Source organism: Lissotriton helveticus, chromosome 1_1, assembly GCF_964261635.1.
Source record: "Lissotriton helveticus chromosome 1_1, aLisHel1.1, whole genome shotgun sequence".
NCBI lineage: Eukaryota > Metazoa > Chordata > Amphibia > Caudata > Salamandridae > Lissotriton > Lissotriton helveticus.
In genome coordinates this window covers 1,289,724,353-1,289,748,429 of record NC_136057.1, presented here as the reverse complement: position 1 = coordinate 1,289,748,429, position 24,077 = coordinate 1,289,724,353, and the positions used below count along the sequence as shown (strand labels likewise).

The window sequence follows — 24,077 nt, the reverse complement described above, 5'->3', positions numbered from 1 at the left end:
GCTTGATTTAAATGACTCCCTAAAACAATGGCCCTTAAAACTAAAAGCACAATCAAAAACTAAATCAAGATGACAGGTGAGATTATATTTTTACTTACCAGGATGTCTCTGAAGTGAAATGTGGCCTTCACTTTGTTTCTCTAGCAAGACCACATCTTCTGCCCGAACTGCACATCCTGATGGTATCCGGAGGAGCAGGTGACCATGCTCCTCAAAGAGGACCTTAAATTTCATCAACAGGCCTCGTTGCTCAAACATGACCCAGGGGGCACTTCTTCCTCCATGCTGTCTCACAAACTCTGCCCATTTTGCCCCAAATCCAAGCCCTGCAGACACTGGAAGACAATTTATATTGGTGCCTGCACTTCACACTAGATATTAGAGTTAATAATTTCAGTAAACAAAGACTGAAAGTGCAAGCCTAGAAGACAGATAAAACAGGCTGTATTTTAGGTAGGGAACTCTTGATATACGTCTACTGGAAGGTGTGGGCAGGGTTTAATCTTAATTAGAGAAGGAATTCACGGATGAGGCATGTCTGGGGGGTGGACCCACCTCAATTAGGTAGGGCTGGAAGAAGAAAGTGGACGGAGAGGTAATGCTCAATTGGCAATGCTGAGATCAATGAATAAGCCCACATGCAATAGCGGTTTGTGACAGAATCCCATACCCGGCGATTAGCATCAAGCAGAAAATATAATCGTCGTCCTGCCTTGTGCCCAACATAATGAGTGCTCCCAGGTATACCCATCATGAAATACGGTGATGTAATAATAGCTGATTCAGCATAGACACATTGGATATAAACGGGTTTCTCTCTGCTTATTCATCTGATTTAACTGCATCTACCTCTGTCATCTGTGCTCACAAAACTCGGGAGTGCTGAGAACTCGGGAGTGCTGGGAAATCTCTCTCTCCTTGGACGCGAACGGAACCTTTCAGCCCACGTCTCGCGGCCCCCGCTCCGCCGGCGCCGCTCGTGCTGCGAGTACTTTTGAGGGAGTGCTGGTTCTTACCTTGGACACTTTGGGACTACGCCGAACATTAGGAGAACATCTCACAGGCTGCTGCGGGACTGCGAGGGCCAGCGTGCAGTGCGGCTCCTGACCTGCCGCAGCTGGTCCTATTCCCGCTCCACCCTTTCTCACGATAAAATTGCCTTGTATTCTTTTGGCTACTGGGTGTCATCTGTGCTCACAAAACACGGGAGTGCTCCTGACCTGCCGCAGCTGGTCCTCTTCCCGCTCCGCCCTTTCCTTTCCTATTTAATTGCTGGCTAACCCGCATACGCAGGACGAGCGCGGGTGCGCGCCGGGGCGAAGCCCGGGCCACGGGCGGGCTCATTTAAGCCCGTTAAAGACCGAGGGAGACCGGACCGGGCCCCCCCTCTAACTCCTGTCATCGCATGAATTTGTATGTATGTAAAAGTCTCTTCTTACTGTAGTCATATTTCAATTGTGTTGACTTGCCATTGCCCACTGTCTTCATCTTCCCACTATGTCTACTCGTGGAAGTAGGAGTAAAACGGCTGCAGAGGGGGCTTTGTTAACAGGCACGCTAGACAATATTATCATAAGGGCAAACTCATCATAGACCAAGGCATTACCCTTATGGAGCGCAGAGTATCCCAAGATCTCGCCTTGGCAAAAAGATCGTCTATGGGTCACTTTGCACTAGCTAAAACCCCCGAGCAAGTTAGGGAAGTGGATCATTTAGTAGCTCACGCCGATCTGCCAAATATGGTGGATCTATCCACGACCCATCTATTATCCGACTCTCAACTAAGTCTGGAATTAGAAAAGACCCCTGAACTAGTTATTAATATTACTTCAGATGACATAAGCACTAGTCAGTTGAGGGGAAGAAGGGAGGGGGCTATCCCCACAAAACCCAAGACAAAAAAGGTGAAGGCAACTGATCCACACAAAAAGATAGGGGAGGGATCCGACGAAATTCTACATACAGGGAATGACCAATCCCGTATTCAAGTGCTAAAGGAGGTGACTAGTACAGGAAACATAGAAGCTTCTGCTAGCCCTAGTCTGATTGGGGAAAGCGTAAATGATGAGGTTGATAGCTTACTTTTCTTAAAAATGGGGGAGCTTCTTAAAAATTACCTCTCCCCGATTGAGACAAGATTAATACATATAGAAAAACAGCTAGCAGATCTATGTGCTTTGTCCAAGAATCCAAAAATTCATGGGCCAATAAAAGTAGGGGGTAACAAATCTAGCAATCCCAAATCTGTTGATCTAGTAACAACAACCTACCAGCCCCAATGGCTAGTGCAAAACCAAAGGCCATCACAGCCCCAGCTAAGAAGGTTGCGGATAATCCCAAAGATCTCACCGCGCCTATTAGACAGAGGGTTAATTCACCTAGGGTCTCTACCTTGCACCCTAAAGGGAATGAGAACAAGGGAGCCCCAGACAGGAGACATGTGATCAATCTTCCGCCTGAGGCAAGTTCTTACGTGGTGGTCATGACGGGGGTACCGGAACTTGCAGACGCCGTGGAAGAACCTAGCTGGTCTTTAAAAAAAAAGGTCCAACATTGGCTTAATTTAAATCGGCCATTGCCGCCTCATTGCTCGAGTAAGATCCTAATGGTACGTAGAGTGCCCTGGGTGGGACATGAGAGGAAAATCATACAAGGTGATTGTGTCCTGATTAATTTTGAGGATCCACATACGGTGGAATACATATGCTCATGGAGCATGCAAGGTAGGCACGAAGGCATAGAAATGAAACGACTCTCTTTCTTCTATCCCCCCAGGAGCCTTTTTAACCATGACTTAGACTTCGATGGGAACTGGCGTAGAGTAGGGCATCGAGATTGGGGTGGAGCCCGGCGGGAGTGGGGGGTAACCATAGTAGGGACCTAGCTTTCAGGGATAACTGGGGAGGAATCCCATTGGCCAACAATTTCAGCTGTCTTGAGATGGTTGACTGACGGTCAACGACCAATGGATTTCAGAAGAGAGGGTGGGTGTGCTCTACCATGTCTACCAGTAGATCAGAATGGGCGGTTAATGGTAATATTAATATCACACCCGAGGTAAGGGATAAAGATAAAACTGTAGCCCGCATTACACTTTGTCAAATAGCTAAGGAGATAGATAGCCTTGACATTATAATCACTAATCACACTAGAGTTGAGGAAGGAAAAGTGCTAATTCAGCTTAATCACTCAGGCGAAGAAATAGGGGGCACAGGCGATCGCACAGCACCCGTGGCTCAGATAGACGGTAAACCTAAGGTTATTTCTTCAATATTTGCCACAGGAACTCCACGGGTTGACCAAAGGGGAGGGATGGCCTTATTATCATGGAATATAGCTGGTTTGTCAAGCAAAGTAAAGGATCCTATTTTCCTAGCATTCATTGACAACTATGATATAATCTGCTTCCAGGAGTGCTGGGAACAGTCTGAGATGCATCTAAACGGCTACCGCACTTATTTTACTCCAGCGCAGCAGTCTAGTAGGGCTAGGTGCTCAAGTGGTTTATGCCCTTTTATATCTAATACAGTCAATTTGACAGTAAAGTGTCTAACCAGTAGGGGAAACTTTTACTATCAGGCACTCTCACTTTTGGGGGAGGCAACCAGCATATCACTCTGATAAACCTTTATAATAATATCCCAAGGGACGAGCAAAAAAGGGTCCTGGAAGAGTTGAACTATGTTTTATGCAGTGAAACCAGACCCGAGCAAGAAGGAAGGTGTGCTATAGTGACGGGGGACTTTAACTGTCATCTTTGTCCCCATAGAAACACAGATATATGTGGTATGGTTAACCTTAAGGGAGATCCCTGTACTCACTTTGAGCATTCTACGCTCGGGAATCTGTTTAACAACTTACTCTTTGAGGGGGACTTAGGTTTCGCTAATGAGCTCTGTGATCCCCAGGTTAATTTTCAAACTACATTTAACGGACGGGGATCACAGTCTGTTATTGATTATATTTTGGTCACCTCAAGTTATCATTGCAATGTTATGTCATTTAAAACAGAGGACATTGCACTTAGTGATCACTTCCGATTAGTTCAAAGTTCGGCAGCGGGTTGAGCGGCAGACATGTACCAAATGCAGTTGGAAACCTATATAGCCACGAGATTTCTCTGAATAGAACTAATGGTTACTCAGTAAAATGGAGTAAAGTTGATCCCAAAAGTTTTCTGCATTTCTTAGTAACGGACCACCTCTCTGATTTTATGATTTGCCTTGCGGAAAACCCTAATCAAACTGAGGTTATTGCAGCTTTCCAGAAAATCACTGCGCACATTTGCAGCAAATTAACAGGAACTGCACGGGAAGGGGTGAGACACAAGGCTGAGGGCTGGTTCAACTCTGAGTGTAGTAAGGCACACTCTAAATTAAAACAAACTCTAAAAAAACGCCTAAAAACATGCCTGAGATAAGGATTGCCAGAGCATATTACAAATCTGCTGTGCAGAAACGGAAAAATGAACTAAAAGAGGCTGCTTGGGAAGCTCTGCTTAAGGCATGTTCCTTGAGAGATAACTCCGCCTTCTGGAGAGCGGTAAATGCGCCCTTCTTTTTTGAGAAGAGATGCGACTTGATAGAGATTGCCATAGAGGAGACTGTATGGGTAAATCATTTTACCGAGCTCTATATGAAAGATGACCTGGTTAGTATAGAAAGTCCAAATTTAGATCAGATGGTAGCCACAGAAACTGCCCCTCCTAATTTGTTTCCGCTGGAGATAGTTTTCTCCATGTCGGAGGTGGAATTGGCCATCACAGATAGTTCAAATAGCAAAGCCCCGGGCCCAGATAGCATTCCAATTGACATTTATAAGGATAATATTACCCTATGGGCACCGCTTCTGACAAATGTGCTCAATAGTTGTAATTATAGAGGTTTTCTTCCCACTTGGCAGGATGCGATTGTAGTGCCCATTTTTAAGAAGGGCGATTGTAACGACCCGAAATGTTATCGGCCCATTTCGATGCTTGACTCCTTAATGAAAGTAGCAGGCAGAGTTCTATTGAACAGATTACAGGTATGGGCCAAGGACGAAGGCATACTATCGAAATTCCAGTACGGGTTTAAGCCAGGCCTGGGCACCGTCGAACAAGGGCTTAACCTAGCAATGTTAACAAACAAATACATGGTGGCAAAAAAGGGCAGATTATTTATGACGTTTGTTGACCTTAGTTCAGCATTTGACTGTCTGAGTCACGACGTCTTGTGGGACACTCTAACACGCCTTGGGGTTGACGTAAATATTCTTAACTTTCTTAAAGAATTATACAGAGGTGCAGAGGCAAAGGTGCGCTATGGCAAGAAAGGCGAATGCACAGAAAAATTTCCAATTATGAAAGGCGTACGACAAGGCTGCATCTTGGCACCTTTTCTTTTTAACGTTTATATTAATAGTGTTGCAGAACACCTACTTAAATTAGATGTGGACTACCCCCAAATTGATGGTGCTGCAGTCCCTATTTTATTGTACGCTGATGATGCGGTTATCATGGCAAGAACCCAAACAGGCCTCCAAAGGGCGCTAGCTAGCTTCTCTGTATATATGGGATCTAGGGGCCTTAAGATTAACATTGGGAAAACTTTTACCATGTGCTGCTCATCAAAAAATAATGTTTCCTGTAACACCTTTTTAGATCAGTCAAGGATAGAAACCACCAATACTTTTTCTTATTTGGGGGTTGTTTTTAATAAAAAAGGAACTTGGACTACAGCTATTACCACCAGGAATCTAGCTTTTTCACGCGCTATTGGGGCATTAAAACAGTTCGCTAATAAGCTAGGAGGTAGGCCTACACGCATTTTGCTTGATATTTACAAAGCCAAATGCGTGTCAACTGCCATATATGGGGCCAGGATTTGGGGTATTGGTAACTGTCAGGATATCCAAGCAAAAGAAAATGCTTTTCTTCACTATTTGTTAGCCGTCCCTAAGTCTACCTCAACCCATGTCTGTCATAACGAACTCGCCCTGGTATATATATCGGATCTAATTAGGATTAGTCCAGTGCTGCTTTGACACAAGATATGGACTTCTACTGAAACCGTTTTTAACAGGGCAATCATTGCGGACTGTATGAAACTTGAGAGGTCCGAAAACATTCAGTGGCTTTCCTACATTAAGGATTTTTTAACAAATTTAGGGCATCCAGAGTTCTTTAACTCGCCCGTACTATTATCTTCTATCTCTAAAAAAACTTTAAAGGAATTATGTTCTGCTTTTCTGGACGATCAACGCTGGCTAGTGGAGGTGAAGAAGGCCTCTGTTATTCAACACCATTTATTATTGCAGGGTCCTTGTTTGCAGTTCTACTTATCCCCTGAGCAGTCTAGCTATGATAGAATGTTATTAGCTTGGTTGAGAATGGGCAGTTATTTAAGGCTGGTTACCTTTCCAGTCATAAATGACTGGTCTAAAAACCTAAATAATTGTCCATGCGACGACTCTTCCGTACAATCAACAATTCATTGTATCCTTTTTTGTAAATTCTATACATGGGGAAGGACAAGATATTTAATACCTTTGTTAAAGACTTGGGACAATGTAGACCGGCCCTATTCAAGATCCTTCTGTTGCAGGACGCAATGACTATAAATGCTGTATCAAAGTTTTTAAAACGTATAATTAGATGCAGATCAAGCATGGGTTAAATGAAATTCTGTACTGTAAATAAGTTTTTAGAATGAGGCTGTAGTGTTTTCCCGTTCATGAGTAGTAGAGTTGTACCAATCAATCAATCAATCAATCAGGTCATTTGTAGAGCGCACTACTCACCCGTAGGGTCTCAAGGCGCTGGGAGGGGGGGGGTGCCGCTACTGCTCGAACAGCCAGGTCTTGAGCTTCTTCCTGAAGGAGAGGTGGTCTTGGGTCAGGCGCAGATTGGTCGGAAGTGAGTTCCAGGTCTTGGCGGCCAGGTAGGAGAAGGATCTTCCTCCTGTTGTCGCTCTTCGGATGCGGGGGACGGCGGCGAGGGCGTGGTTGGTTGATCTGAGGAGGCGCTTGGGAGTGTAGAAGCTGATCCGGTTGTTGAGGTAGCTCGGGCCTTGGTCGTGTAGGGCTTTGTGCGCGTGGGTGAGGAGACGGAAGGTGATTCTCTTGTTGACCGGGAGCCAGTGCAGATCTCTCAGGTGTCCGGTGATGTGGCTGCGTCGGGGGATGTCGAGGATGAGTCTCGCCGAGGCGTTCTGGATCCGCTGGAGTCTCTTCTGGAGTTTGGCCGTGGTTCCGGCGTAGAGGGCGTTGCCGTAGTCCAGTCGGCTGGTGACGAGGGCTTGGGTGACCGTCTTCCTCGTCTCGGTGGGGATCCACCGGAAGATCTTACGTAGCATGCGCAGGATGTTGAAGCATGACGAGGAGACGGCGTTGACTTGTCTGGTCATGGAGAGGGAGGAGTCCAGGATGAAGCCCAGGTTGCGTGCGTGGTCCGTCGGTTTGGGTGCGGTGCCCAGGGCGGGGGGCCACCAGGAGTCGTCCCAGGCGGAGGGCGTGGAGCCCAGGATGAGGACCTCCGTCTTGTCTGAGTTCAGTTTCAGGCGGCTGGTCGTCATCCATTCGGCTACGTCTCTCATCCCTTCGTGCAGGTTGGCTCTGGCGGTGGCGGGGTCGTTGGTCAGGGAGAGGATCAGCTGGGTGTCGTCGGCGTAGGAGATGATGTTCAGGTTGTGTTGGCGTGCGATGGCCGCGAGGGGGCTCATGTAGACGTTGAAGAGGGTTGGGCTCAGCGAGGATCCTTGGGGTACGCCGCAGATGACTTTGGTGGCCTCTGACTTGTACGGTGGTAGGCGGACTCTTTGTGTTCTTCCGTCGAGGAACCAAATGTATTATAGATGAAGTCCGAGTACGCATTCTTTTATCCTGTTATATATTTTGTTCTGTATTTAATGTATAACTGAATTTTAAACTGTTTAAATTGTTTTGTATGTGCTTTTATGATTTTATATGAAATCGAATAAAGCTATCTTTGACTTGACTTGACTTGAATAAAGCCTATGTTTTGCGTGCTTTACTTCTCAAAATATATGAAGTCTTGCACGTGCTCTAGAGACACTGTGGGAGTTTGCAGTGTTTGAAAGTCCTTGTCTGCTTTATATGGAGAGGGGAGGATCACCTACTTAGATTTTTGTGTTTCCTAGATTTCAATTTTTGTATTTCCTAGATTTAAATACTATTCAAAACAGTCCAATGACTGACCAGCAGCTTGTTGAGCAGATATAGTAGACTACCTTCCCATTAAATGGACTGAGTTTAGACGGATGTCACATCTACATTTTTAAATTAAAGGTTCAGCCCCCTAACATCCAGATGTGGGGTGGGCTCATTCCAGATCATGTGTTGGCTAGGTTTTCTGAAGATGCTCTTGCCCAAGGCAGTGCAGGTGGAAAGCGGTGTGGATGAGGAGGGCATGTTTTACTTATATTCAACAGGTTATTGGACAGGAAAGCATGCAATCTAGTAGCATGCTCTGCTTGCTGTCCAGTGAGTTAACTGTTTTTGCCACGTTTAATGTCTACTCTAGTTGGTATTTGGAGCATGCAAGGTATTGTTGGGATTTGTCCTTGCTGCCTTTTGCGGTTGAGGTTTTTGACTCAAGCTTGCTTGAATATATGGTCTTATTTGCAGAAATGTTAAGCAGAGAAGTCCTAAAAAAAAATCTTTTGCCCATGGCATATCTAAGGAACTGGCAGCGATGGCTTTTCGTGTTGTACTGTGATTGGTTGGCTCAGAAATTGATTCACTCCTACCTGCTATTTGGAACACATGTTAAACAGTGACATAAGAATGTTGGCAAGTATTACTGTAAAGCAGTGCCATTGTTAATATTAGTTTATTAAATTGAGAAAAGGGGTTGTACAGTAGAACATACAAAAACTTCATAAAAAAGAACAGTATGCCCTATTAAAACGAATAAAATGTTGAAAGGAAACCAAGTCTTAAAATAATTAACAAAATGCCCCTTCGTATGCAATTCTTTAAGCTTGATAATAAAAAACAATGCACGTTTAAAAAACGCATTTCATCTCATTGTGTTTCCTTTCCATTAAAAGGGCAAGTGCATTTTTACGAAAGGGCATTTATTACTCGTAAATGCCCTTTGTGGATATCTAAAGGAGTAAAGTTCAACTTCTGGCATTTACAAAAGGCCCGCTGTGTTTTTGGAAGCCCGCATTTATGCGACAAATGCCATGAATACGTTTGGCATGTGTTTCACTGTAGGCCACCAGATGGAAATAATGGAAAGACTTTTCCTATTGAAGGGGCTTTCAGAAGTGATGGAACAGGCCCAGAGACGACTAGTGCAAGGATTGTTAAAAAATCATGGAAATGGTTGTTGAAACTGCCTGCTGGCCATTCCGGATATACCTAGGACAGGAAAACAAGAGAGTTATGCAGTTAAAGGAATGGGTACAGTAGAGTCTGCACGTATTTCCTTGCTTCTCCAACCCTTCTATGTATTATAGTGTAATGAGACACTTGCAGGCTCTATACCTGTTGATAACATTTGAAAAATTACAATTGATTTGCGAGAGAAGGCCTAAAAAAAAAATATATATATATTTTGCCTGTGGCATATCTAAGGAACTGGCAACGATGGTTTCTCGTATTTTACTATGATTGGTTGGCTCAGAAATTGATTGACTCCTACCTGCTATTTGGAACACATGTTAAACAATGACATAAGATTGTTGGCAATTGTTACTATAAAGCAGTGCCATTGTTAATATTAGTTTATTAAATTGAGAAAAGGGGTTGTACAGTAGAACGTACAAAAACTTCATAAAAAAGAACATTTTGCACTATTAAAACGAATAAAATGATAAAAGGAAACCACGCCATAAAATAATTCACAATACGCCCCTTTATGTGCAATTATTTATGGTCTATAATAAAAACAATGCACGTTTAAAAAACGTATTTCACCTCATTGTGTTTTCTTTCTATTAAAAGTGCAAGTGCATTTTTGCAAATACATTTTTTTAAACGCTTTGATAAAATAAAAGTTCTGGTTTAAAAAAATGATAACATAAACGGGAAGCCTAAGTCAAGGGTTTAAAAGGTAACAGATCAAAACTGACATCTCTGGTTGTTAATGCCGAACACTGTTCCATGCCTTTAATTTTGGTTTGAAGGAAAGATCCCGTGTCCAAGTTCAGCCCCACTTTGTACTGATGTCTTTTGCTGACAAATTTAAGTGGACCACATGCACAAAAGGTTCAATTTGCATTTCGATGATCTTCTGTTAAATAATGACCTCGTTAGTCAGCGTAAAAAATAAAGCCATTGGCCCTGATTCACAAATGTAAAATGAGACAGAAGTATAACTTTACTACTTTCAGTATTCACAAAGGGCATGTATTACTCGTAAAAGCCCTTTGTGAATATCGAAAGGCGTAAAGTTCAACTTCTGGGGCCTGATTCACATAACTAACTTAAGACAAAATCCTAAACTTACTACTTTTGGTATTCACAGAAGTTAGGATTTTGTCTTAAGACAAACTTAAGACAGACTTAAGACAGACTTAAGTTAGGATTTTGTCTTAAGTCTGTTTTAAGTCTGTCTTAAGCCTGTCTTAAGTTTGTCTTAAGACAAACTTAAGATGGGGGCGTGGCTTGCGTGCCGCTACGAGATGGCGGATTGCGCTTAAGCTCCGGGGCAACAGAGGCCGTCAGGAAGATTTCGGGTCCCCATATTCGGCGAACTTTCCCCGGAACCGGCATTTTCGATTTCGGATTATGCTGTGACCATTCTGTAAGGTTCATATTACCTGCATAACAGTGAGAAGCTGTCTTTTCTTCATTTCGGCGTCCTGCTCACTGGAATTTGCGAGCGGTCGCCATTTTGTACCTTGGTGGCGTAGCTCGCGTTTTTTCTTCAGCAACCTTGGATATGCTACCGGAACCTGCATTTCATGTGAGGAATGAGGTGATGTTTGCCAAAAAGGTTATTTCTCTGTCTACAAGGATGCCTCATCTTGTTAACAGGCACTTTTTTGGGAGCTTTTAGGTTCTCTACCTTTATGATTGCCGTCTGTGTTTCACTTCAGTGCTAATTCAACGGAATATGTTAAGGATCAACGGGTGAGATACCTAACCTATTCTAACTGCTCCTGTTGGTCGACAAATTATTTTTCCAACGCTTGCTCAGCCTTTACTACGTTTTTCTCTTCTCTCTCTGCAAACGGCCGCCATTTTGTGCTTTGGCAATGATGACTCTGACTTTTCCTCACTACTGCACCTCATATTTGGTGTCTCTTTTTGATTTTTCTTGAAAATGCCATATTTGATCTTATGTCTCTGATTTTTAAAGGCTACCGATTATTTTTCTTTGTGATTACCAATTTTCAGCCTACTGACATGTTGTCATTGTACTCCTTTTCCTGCTCTTGAGTGCTGTTTTTGCTACTGTCATTTCTGGGCCATTTGTTTTGCTAACTACTGTCGCACAGTTTACTAGTGTGTGTATTGTGGTTTCTCTTTTTTACACACCTTAATGGCTGACAATATGGGTCTTTCTCCCAACAATAAAGACTCAAAAGTTAATCTGAAGAGGTTAAAACAAACCTCCCCTACTCCGGAGTCAACTCAGAAAGATGCTGCTATTACGTTGGACACCATTCTGTCACGTTTAAATGCTCCTACATGATATTGCGTAATCAACTAAGACCAATACTGACTTGTTACAGGTGGAGGTTGCAGCTATCAGAAATGATTTAAAATCACTATCTCTTCGTGTTTCGACTGCTGAATCACAAATCAGTGGTGTGGATGATACTTCGCAACAGCATTCTAAGAGGGTTATTAGGATGGCGGCACCCTATCGGCTATCGGGACCGCCCGCCTAAAGGGCGGGGGTCCCGACATTGGTCTTAGGTGCTCACTGTGGCGGGCGGTGCTCACTGCACCGCCCACCACAATGTTAAAAAAAAATGCACACATTTAAATGATCAAAGCGGCAGGCACCGCACGGTGCCTGCCGCTTCGATCATGTAAATGCAGGGGGGTACCACAGGTACCCCCCCGTGTGCCACCCCCCTTTGGCCTTCACTCTTGGGGCCCACAGGGGGCCCCCAGAATGAACACTGCATGCCTTTCCGTGGCGGCATTGCCGCCACGGAAAGGCATTGAAAATGCACATAGTAATATGGCGGCCGGTGTCTAACAGCCACCGCCACCATATTACTCGTTTTCCGCCCCGGCCGCAAGGCGACCAGGGCGGAAAACAGGCGGGCGATGTTTTTCACCGCCGCCATCCCCCACGCCATCCTAATATGGCGGGGGGGATTTGGGCTTGCGATGTCGGGCGGATTGCCTCCGCCAGGCCGGTGGTGGCCACCGCCAGCATGGCGGAGGCAATCCGCCCGACATCGTAATGGACCCCTAAGTCTTTACAATAGATGGAACGCTCGATGGCGGCATTACAGAGAGACCTTACAGAACAGGAAGATCGTAATCGCAGGAGTAATTTGCGTATTTTTGGTTTACCCGAAGATGCAGAAAAAACAGCCTCCTCTCTGATAGACTTCCTGTACCAATGGATTCCATCCACTCTACAGATTTCTTCTCAGAAAGATTTTGAAATTGAACGTGCTCATCGTGTTCCTACTTTCCGACCCAAATCTTCACCTCATCCTAGGGCGGTAATTTTTAAACCATTACGCCATCAACATTCTGAACAAATTTTGACTCAGATGAGGAAGATCAAGGCAGTCAATTAGGAGGGTCATAGGATTGCTATATCTCAAGACTTTGCCAGAGACACTGTTATTAGAAGGAAAGGTTTTCTCAACTTGCGGAAAAGTCTACTTGACATGAACATTCCCTTTTTCTTTGCTGGTCCTTCGAAATGTCATATCACTTTTAAGGGCCGCTCCCAAATCTTTTATGAACCCTCTGATCTTTTGACTTTTCTGGATAATCAAATGGAGTCTTAGATGGAATCTTCTCCTTCTCCTGGTCCCTCTGGATCTTTAACTATTTTTGTAATACTGTTGTGTTCTCTTATACTCTTTTTTTGATGAGTAAGTCTTGTCATAGATTCTTGCTATGATTATTACTCTACTATATATACGTATGCTATCCGATAACTTTGCGGTTGACATGTTGTAATCTGTCTTTGAGGTGGTTGTTATGATCTATGTGTTTTTTCTTTCTTTTCTTTTCTCTTTATACTTTATTTAATTTAGCTTCAGTTTATTGTGCAAGCTTCATTGTTGTTCTCTCACTTTTTGTCTTCCTCTTCGTGTGTTTCTGTTTCTTCTCTTTTTCTTTTTTATGGTTTCAATGATATGTACTGTTAGTGTTTCATTGCCTCTTTTGGAAGCTTCTCGTTTTGTTCGATGCTCTTATAGTTCGCTGTGTTTTGGATATTCTGTTTATACGGTTGTCCTTATTTATTGATGCATTTTTATGTTGATGTGGTTTTATGCCCTTATTGTTCATTATAGCTATCCTTACTTATCCTTTTGGGATTATATCATCTTTTTTTTATTCTATATTTATCGCTTTTTCTCTTACTTTGAAGTCATATCTATGATACTTTGTGTTTGGTTGTTTTGACTTATGTTGTGGATGTCAGTTATTGCTTGTATTTTCATTTTATGTTTTTTGGTTCGATTTTATATATTCCTATCCTTCTCATATTTGTTTACTCCCTTATCTTTATTTTCTTATGCATTGATATGACTATATCATTTAGTTCCATTTTATACCTTGTTTATTTTTTACTGCTCTGACTTTATGCTTATTGCTTATTATTGATTATCTTTTTGATCTATTGTCTTTGATGTATTACTGAACTGTATTATGATATTTAGTTAAGACTGATGTGTTATGTCTTTATATCTCGTTGTTTACTCTGCTCATTTTACTAGATTTGATCTATATTATGATAGTTAGTTCAAAGCTTGTGGTTATGCATTAATATCTCGTTGATTATTCCAATCTTTTTGATGAATTGATATTTATTGCTATTTCTTGTACCGCTTGATACCTGATATCACTTATTTAGGTATATATTGAGATTTAATCTTTATTCCTCTTTATGTATTAATTCTGTAGATTTCTCTATTTTCAGATAATTCTTGCTTGGTTAGCTCATGCTTATTTTTCTTCTATGACTTGTTTTCTATTTTATATAATTATATTATATGTTTTCAAATTTCTTTTATCACCCTTTATAATGTTCCTTATGTATCATCTTATAGTATGGGGTTTTGGATTGTTGTTTTCTCTCTCCTGGTGGCCTCTCTACTTGCCTCTCCATGTTCCCCCCTGGTATGAATTTGGTCCTTTCTAGACCTCCCCTGGTGGGTCTCTTTCTTCTTGTTTTTCTGTTTCCTCTTTCTGTTTTTCTTTTTTCTCTTTTTTCTTTCTATCTCCTTTTTTTTTCTTTCTTTCCCTGGATCTCCTGCTGGTGCTTCCTTTCTGTGTAGTCTATGTTGTGTTTTTGGTTGTGTTGTTTTGTTTTTTAAATGCTTTCTCTATTTTCAATGATTTGCGGATTTCTTGTTCTACTGTGTTTATTCCTGGTTTGAATGTATTGTCACTTAATGTACGTGGGTTGAATCATCCGGTGAAAAGGGCAAACATTTTGGATTATTGCAAGTCGCTTTCTTCAGATTTAGTATTACTACAAGAAACGAAAGTATCCTACAAAGAGGCTTTGTTGTTGAGGAAAGAGTGGGTCCTTGATGTTGTGTGCTCTGAGGCCTTTGGCAAAAAGAATGGAGTGATCACAGTAATCTCTAAAAATTCAGGTTTATCGGTGGTTTCGGCTGAACATGATTCCGAAGGACGATGGTTGTTGTCTAGACTTTCTAACAGTTCTCTTGACCTGTATGTTATGAATATTTATGCTCCAAACAATGGTGACCCCTCGTTCTGGCGTTCAATCACTAAAAAATTAGCTGAAGTACCTCATAAAGGTCATCTAATAGTTGGTGGTGATTTTAATCTCCCAATGGACCCGATTCTGGACAGACATTCTGCTTTTAAATTCCATCCTCCTAGAGCTTATAAACAAATGACAAATATGTGTACCTCTGCTAACCTTCAGGATATATGGCGTCTTCATAACCCTACAGGAAGTGACTTTTCTTTTTTCTCCTCTCCTCATTCTAGCTTTTCTTGTATTGATGATCTCTTAGTTCACTCGGCTCTCTTACAGTCTTCGTCCTCCCAGTACATCCATCCTATTCTCGTGTCTGATCACGCGGCTGTAGCCTTTTCTCTCTGGAATCTTGCTAATAAGAAAGAACCTCGTTCTTGGAGGTTAAATACCGAAATTCTGTATGATCACTCTCAGGTTATGGCTTTGAATGAAGAGATCGATAATTTTGTTTCTGATAATGAAGGCTCAGTCCATTCTCCAATAGTTCTGTGGGATGCTTTTAAATGTACTCTTAGAGGCCAAATTATTAAATGTATAGCGAAAAGGAATTATTAAGAAGGAACTTTCGGATTTGGCAGATGATATTAAAAAATAAGAGCTTCTATATCGACACTCTAAAGACACACAACTATTACAAAACATTAAGAACTTAAAGTATTCCTACAATACTATTGTTACTAGACAAGCTCACTTTGGGGTTCAGGCTCAGAAATCCAAACGTTTACTGTTAAAGAATCGCGCAGGTAAGATTTTGGCAGCAACATTGAAATTTCAGGATTCTAATTTGAGGTCATCTCAGATATTCTCTATTAATGATAGCTCTGGTTCTAAAAAATTTCAGACCAAAGAGATTCTTGAGGTTTTTCGCGAATATTACAGTAAATTATACACTCCCATTAATCAATCCTCTTTTGATCAGTGTCAACAGTTTTTAATGACGATCCCTATTCAGTCTGTATCGGATGATGATGGTGTGAAATTGGGTGGTCCGATTACGCCTGAAGAGATTATATATGCAATTAAAGCCACACGCTCTGGAAAAGCTCCTGGTCCTGATGGACTTCCCATTATGTTTTATAAAACTTTTCTTCCATCTGTTGTTCCTCGCCTTAAGGCTGTTTTTGATGCTTTTATTTCATCTGGTTCGGTTTCGGGTTCAGCGGCAGATGCTACTATCATGATGATCCCAAAAGAAGGTAAAGATCATTAGGATCCTAAGAATTTTCGCCCTATTTCCCTCCTTAACATGGAAGCAAAGCTTTTCGCCAAAATATTAGCAAAGCGTTTGGAATCCTGTATCCCTCTACTTATTCACCCTTCTCAGACAGGCTTTGTCAAAGGTAGATTGGCTAGGGACAACATCCGTACCTTTTGCCATATCTTGGGTAAAGCAAAACTGTCTTACCTTCCAGTGGCTGCTCTGACCCTTGATGCCGAGAAGGCTTTTGATAAGGTCTCCTGGCCTTTTTTGCATGCGGTTCTGTGTGCGCATAATCTTGGGGGCTCTTTTGTTAATATGGTTATGTACTTATATGCCCATCCTAGAGCAAATATTAGAGTCAATTGGGCTACGTCCTCGTTTTTTAATCTATGTCAAGATACTAGACAAGGATGTCCTTTGTCCCCGCTTTTGTTCTTACTATCTATTGAGCCGCTTCTGCGGTTAATTGACCTTCATCAGGATATTAAAGGTTTTACTTTCAGCTCACACTGCATCAAGACGGCCGCTTACGCAGATGATGTACTTATATTTTCTGATGACATTGTGTCTGCCATTCCTGCTATTTCAGATACTATTCATCTTTTTTCTAGTGTTTCTGGATATTCCCTTAACAGGGACAAGAAGGAGATGTTTCCCCTTAATGCTTATTGTTTTCCAGCGCATATGGGAAATGCTGGATTTAAATGGCAATCTGAACAGATTAAGTATTTGGGGATTTGGTTTTGTAGTACCTTATATGATACAGTAGTCTACAACGAAGCTCAGACTTTACTTAAAGTGTGTCACCTTCTGGATACCTGGTCCCCTAAACATATTTCTTGGTGGGATCGCCTTCAAACTTTGAAAATGATGATAACGCCCATCATTAACTTTGTGTCCTCTATCCTTCCTGTGAAGTTATCTTCTTCTTTTTTTCATGACATTGATTCCCTCACCTCTAAATTCCTCTGGAATGATAAGAGAGCTAGAATTGCTTATACATTTTTGAGAAAGCCTTATGATATGGGTGGTTGTAATTTTCCTGATTGGGAGAAATATCAAGTTGCTTTTTTAGCTTCTCAGTGGGCTCTTTGGTTCTCTTCTCTACCTCACTATACGCCTTCTTGGGTGTGGATTGAACAAGATCTCTCTTTTCCCTTACCTTCTTCTTCTTTTCTAACTACATCCACGCAATTTATTCCGTTTTCACGTGCGATCATCTTAGACACCATTGCAGCGGTTAGATCAATTGATAAGAAAGTTGCTATTCCAATTCATAAATCGAGGTGGTCTTCATTGTGGCGTAATTCTAAAATTAAAATTACTATTGATTCCAAATTGATGACTTATTGGGCTACTAAGGGAATTACGCTAGTACGTCATCTTTATGACTCGAATAATGATCTGTTACCCTTTTCCTCCCTAGCTCAAAAATTCTCTCTTACTAATTTGGATTTCTATACCTTTTTAAAAATAAAAGTTGCTCTTGCTAAACTATGTCTAGATCCAGCTTCTCCTACTATTACATTATTGCAGATGTGGCTTAGATCTGGGCATGTGGCTTCTAAAATTTATACATTTTTGTCTTCCACTCCTTCTGCCTTGCTTACTGTTACTCAACAGAAATGGTTAAATCATTTTGGCCAGGATCTTACTGAACATATATCTTCAGACTCTTGGCAGTTGATTGGGAGGCTTTCTCTTTGCAATAAAATTGCCCCTTCTTTAATTCAATCTAAATTTTTCTCTCTCAATCTTCTACATTGGACTCCAGTACGCTTACATTCTCTTAATCTTAAAGTTGATGATCTTTGTTGGAGTTGTGGCTTGGCTGCAGGTGATTACCCACATATGTTTTTTGAGTGCTTTCTACTCCAACCTTTTGGGGATTTAATACACAAACATCTCATGTTAATTTTTAAGATTCAATTTCAGCTCTCCTTTCCCATGATTGTGTTGGGCCCACTGGCATCCACTATACCTTTGCCTTTAGACTCTTTAGAGTTACAATTACAAGGGGCCCGATGTAGGTCGGTCGGTAACGGCCGAAAATCGGTATTTTCGGCCGTTACCGACCGGTATTCAGTAAATGGTATGTAGGGCCACATATTTCACAGAATCGGTAAATTTACCGATCGGTAAATTTACCGATTCTGTGAAATACCGAATCGGTATTTATACCTATTCGGTAATTTTGTTATGTAGGTGGGACTCTTCTGAGTCCCACAACCCTTACCGAATCTGTATTTTACCATCAAATATATTTGATGGTAAAATACCGATTCCGGTGTGCATGCACATGTGTGCATGCACACCTGTGCCATATGACAGGCAGACCTGCCCTTAGGGCAGGTATGCCTGCCACATGGCCCCCGAATCTTTTTTGGGGGTGCTAGAGGGTGTCAAAGTGACACCCCCTGCACCCTTGTCAAAATCTGTATTTACCGATTCGGTAAATACCGACCGGTAATGCCCCATTCATTCCTATGGGCTTCAAAGCCCATATGAATGAATGGGGCTTTACCAGTCAGTATTTACCGAATCGGTAAATACAGATATTTACCGATTCGGTAAAAGGAACACCTGGATGTTCCTACATATCCACCCCTTAGATTTACCGATTTTTAATTACCGAATCGGTAAAATTCGGTAATTAAAAATCGGTAAATCTATTTTACCTACATCGGGGCCTAGATCTCTTATTGACAGTAGCGGTGAAAGTTGTCCTTATGGAATAGAAGTCATTTTCTTCCATCTCTTATCATACTTGGTGGGCATGGGTATCTTGTTTAAGAAGTGCACACACTTCGGTAGATGAAGCCCATCTTTCCCCTTCCATCTCTAGTGGAGTCTGGAGAGCTTTGGATGTATATATGGATTTGGCGTCGAAAGGGTTGGTTGATCAATATCCCTTTGTGGCATCTAGTTGATTTATGTACTTTTTCTTTATGTGGTGCCGCAGGAGATCCTTCCTTCCTTTCCTCCTTCCTTCCTTCCTTCCTCCCTTCCCCCTTTTTCATCTTTCTTTCTGTCTGTTTCTTTCTCTTTCTTTATCTCTCTACCTTTGCGCTTTTTCTTTTTTCTCGTCCTTCTTCTTTCCTTATTTATTCTTGCTTGTATCAAGGTGATACTTTTGATGTTCTTTAAGGTTCCTTGGCACAACTCTTATTTCTTCTATATTATATTTTATGAATTCTGTTTAGAGGAACTATTTGTGACAAGTTCACAGCTGTTATATTGTACTTCTTTGCTTTGCATCAAATGTTTTACTTTTTATTGTATTTAACTATTTATATGCTTCTTTGGAAACTAATAAAATTATTGAACAAAAAAAAAACACAAATTTAAGAAAAAATCCTAACTCCTGTGAATACCAAAAGTAGTAAGTTTAGGATTTTGTCTTAAGTTAGTTCTGTGAATCGGCCCCGGAGAGAAGGGGAGGGAGATGTGGGGGTAAGTGAGGATATGCCCAAATTAGGATTGGCATAATGTTGTAAACCACAGAGATACTAGCAGGAATGCCCATGGCATTATTGGGGAGAGTACAGGAGGGAACTCGGATCCCCCTGTATGGACCTCATGATCTGTACAGAAAATGTATTGCAATGGTGCAGATGATGGGACTTAACTCGATGAGAGGATGGATAATGTGGAATAAGGGAATGTACCTATATCTCTGTAATACTGTCTTTTGTGAAATCCTAATGTCAATAAAGTTACTTTAAAAAAAATTATGTGCAGACAATTTTTTGTGGTGGAGGTTTCTCTTGCTAGAAGAAAAGTCCAGTATATTCTTTGGCCAAAGGAGGTCAATCAGAACGAAAATACTATTGACCACGTAACCTGTTTCAAGTAATGCTCGCAACCAAGGCACAATAACCTGTATCCTATAGAAATACAGTAATGTATCCTATATACAATATCTATATGTTAATCATATCTATATAATGACTATGGTGGCTGTCTGACTTACCAGAGTGAGATAGGTCAGTGGGTCATCTGTAAACACAAGACGCGAGTAGACATATATTGGCAGTAGAGCACTTTCCCTGTGGATAGTGGAAACCATTTTTGCTTCCTGAACTCTGTGCCTTGTATAAAGCACTGCATTTGGCGAAGATGTCAACACTGTTTCCAGGTAAATACTGGATAAAGCGCTGTGCTCTCCCGCCAGAGCCACTCGAGTCTATCATTTCTTTTTTTTTTTCTATTTCCAGGCGATGCCTGGTATAATCCTTCGGTTTCTGTTTATAATCATAATTATAACATTCGGAAAAGAGGAAAAATGGCCATTGCTATGACCTCAGAAGTTTTGTCAATGAGTGTGTTTCTCTCATTATAAACTGGGATGCTGCCTCAAATTCGGTTCTGGCGATGGAGTGTGCTACCTGTTGGGAGAGCGGAGGGTGCGATTCTTTTGTAAAACAGTTTTCAATGCCGAGTTTCGGACCCAAGATGGCCTCCACTCTTCCCAGTCGATCACTGCCAGCCCAGCTTGTTTTTGACTGGTATATAAAAGCTAATGTCTTCTGCAGCTTTCTTAAATGATGAGTGAACGGAATAAACTGAGGTATCGCGCCGTTAACTGCCTCACCTGTGACCTCATCAATGTAGGGGTAGTAGCCAAGTCTGTCGCTGTAGAACAAAGAGATCGCCTGATTGGTGGCAGTCTTTTTTGGAGATTCAGATGGGTCTTGGAACGGGTTTCACATTGTTCAGTTGGAGCGTTCCAAACCATAATGAAAGGTGACTTCTCGATGAGAGGGGGTGCCCTCAAAGTCAACGAAGGACAAAACGACACCAGAACAGCAACAACTTGATATAACCAACACCCTCCACTCATGGGAAGCATTGTGCAACACTAAGACATCGAGAATGTCTTATGTGTAAGACAGAGATTTTACTTAGGAAAAAACACACATATATATGTATTATTTGTAGTGTGAAAAACGGTTTTGATTTTGTATATTAAACAGTATGATTTAGTTAATATATTTATTTATGTAATAATTTGTAATGGCTCCATGTTAATTTGAGTTTCCTACATTGACACTTCACAATATGATTTTGTCAATTAACAAACAGATCACTGTTCCATTCTTCTCCGGACGCCATTTTTACATGAAAGATAGAACACCTCATAGGCTAGATGGGCACAAAATGGGAGGATTCTTATACTATAGGTTATCATGCGGCACAAAGCACTTTTTAAGTCACTGATTTAACATCTGTTGTCAAAGGGAGGCATCATCCAAACCGGTTTTATTTTTCAGTCTATAGTGGTAGAATCCCTACTCTCGTTACCTTGAAGAACTCCTCAAGAACACAGGTGCATTAGACTTAAGTCTATTTTGCCAGGGCCCAACTTGAAAATTGGCGATTCCTTATTTATCAATTAAAGATTTTGCCAGTGTAGGTTCTCAGATTATCTCTCTGTGCAGATTACAGACGATATTATAGCCCCTTGCTCAATCTTCAAAAATCCAAAGATCCCTACGAATCATAATGAAATCCACAGCGGAACTAACCTCTTCTGTAGGTCCCGCATCACTTCTACCACCCAAGGATCCAACATAACTGGGACAATCATGCAAGTTTGAATGTTTGATGTCTATCACCAGCTTGGTTCGATTAAAAGAAAAATGTTCTAGCTCCTGCAGTGCTGCAAACTGGTTTTCTGTGACAGTGCAATAAAACTAAATTAAATCAAGAAAAATATGTCCTTAGTAAGATCATTCATTTGAAGTGTTTATATTTTAGCCTACAAACTCCAAGTGACATGCATGAAAGTGTAATGCTGGGTTTGTTTTGGACAGAATGCCATCACTTTGCAGGTGAGATGATTTATGCACCATTGTATGCATTTGGTTTTCATGTAGTGCTATGGATACATAAACACCAGATGGGTGATGTTGCCCCACTGTACCTCGTACCCCTGTCTTGTACACCTTACCTAACGTGCATAAAGATCTCACAAATCCTCCAGGCCAACCCAAAGTCTCTGGCTGTTGGTCGGTTTTGGAACCTCTGTGTAAATGCATTGATGTATTAATCAAAGAGTTGGCTCTTCATACTAGGAGCTATGTACGAGACAGTGGTGATATTATCTATCAATTGGAACAAAAGCAATTAAACCCACAAAAAGAGTTATTAGTGTGTTTGGACATTGAGTCCTTATACACTAATATACCGCAATTGGAAGGAATGGAAGTCATTAGACGTGCATTGGAGACTCGACCTGGCCGAGTGACAGTACCAACGGATTTTATCATTGAGTTATTGACAATTTCCCTGACTCAGAATTATTTTGATTTTGATGGGGCCTTTTATTTGCAAATTAAGGGTACATCAGCGGTAACTTCGAACAGACATATATTTACAATTGGCCCAATAATCCCTACTTTCTAAATGTGCACCATTGCCACCAATATATTGATGACATTTTTTTTATTTGGACTGGTGATACTACTACTTTGAATGATTTCCTAAGCTGGTTGAATACATGTTCTCAGGATCTTAATTTTACTTCACAAAACAGCAGTGAGAGTGTTGACTTTTTAGATCTGACTATTATGCCTAGCGGCGGGAAGTTGTCTACAAAGCTCTATACAAAACCAACGGCACGCAACACTCTTTTAGAATACACCAGCCATCATCTTAGGGGCCTAAAAGATGGCCTCCCTTTCGGTCAGTTCTTGCGCATCCGCAGGAACTGCCAATTTAGGGAGGATTATTTTCAAGAGATATACTTGCTAAAAAATTAGAACATCGTGGTTATCTAAAGCAATTCATCAAACGTTCATTAAAGCGGGCTTGGTATAACCATCGTGAGTTTTTGTTGACCCCCTGTGCCCCTAAGACATCTGAACGTGTACCTTGTGTCACCACTTTTGGTACAAAAAGCAATCAAATCAAAACGATTATCAAATGCCATTGGCCACTGGTGCAGGCAATTGGGATCACTAAGGAACTGCCCCTTTTCTCTTTTAAACTGGGGAAAAAATATATGTGATCACGTGGTCCGTGCTGCTTTACCTGCCAAGAGATCACCTAATTTGACTACCCTATGGGGCCTTAATAAGATTGTAGGCCTCTTCCAATGTGGAAATTGCCTTATGTGTGATTCTACCATGAATACCAAACAGTTTTTACATGGCAATATAAAGCATGACTTATGTGACCATACCAACTGTAATTCTCAGAATGTGGTATACGCCATTTGGTGCCCTTGCAACCTGATTTATGTGGGACAAACAACACAACGCATCAAGAGTCGTCTCTGCCAACATAAAAGAAGAATTTGTTGCAGAAATGAACATGTGCCTTTGGTATCCCATTTTTTGGAACATAATCACGCGCCTTCTGACTTAAAATGGAAAGTAATTGAATTGGTAAAAACTCCACATAGGAGTGGAGATATTGTGTATCTGCTAAATCAAACTGAATGTCGTTGGATGTTCCGTTGTGATAGTATCAATAAGGGGCTCACAGTTTGGAAGAATGTACGGCTGTACTATTCAGTTGAATTGTTGGGTAACCGTAGACCATGATTTGCCCTTTGGTAGTAAGACATCTTCTTGCCATCTATGCTGTCCCAAACTGTTTCATATACCTGAGATCAAAGCAAGCATAGGCTTCCTACTGTAATTATGTCTCTCACTTAACATGGGTCCATATTTATGACCATATATCATAATATGTCTGACAGTATAGTTAGATTTAAGGTTTGATGGAATGTTCTTGATCCATTATAGGCTTTCAGTTTGGAGTATTATAATCTGTATCATGATTCGCCCAAAATAAATCAGACCACGACAGACCAACATCACTGATAGAGTAAAAGGCCACTTTATTAATAAGATCAGGCAATTTTCTAATATCATAAATATTATCACATGTTTTATATTTTCCTCAAAACTGTAAAATGTAGAACTTTATACCAAAACCTTATATTTCATTTCAAACTTTATTTCGTTGTAACTG

The 24,077-nt window shown here is 41.3% G+C and overlaps 1 pseudogene; it reads right to left on the bottom strand.

Annotated features, from left to right (window-relative positions):
• The window catches only part of LOC144763886 (hyaluronidase PH-20-like), a 41,599-nt pseudogene extending 20,653 nt beyond the window's left edge, over window positions 1-20,946 (bottom strand).
• Window positions 20,947-24,077: the final 3,131 nt, after the last annotated feature.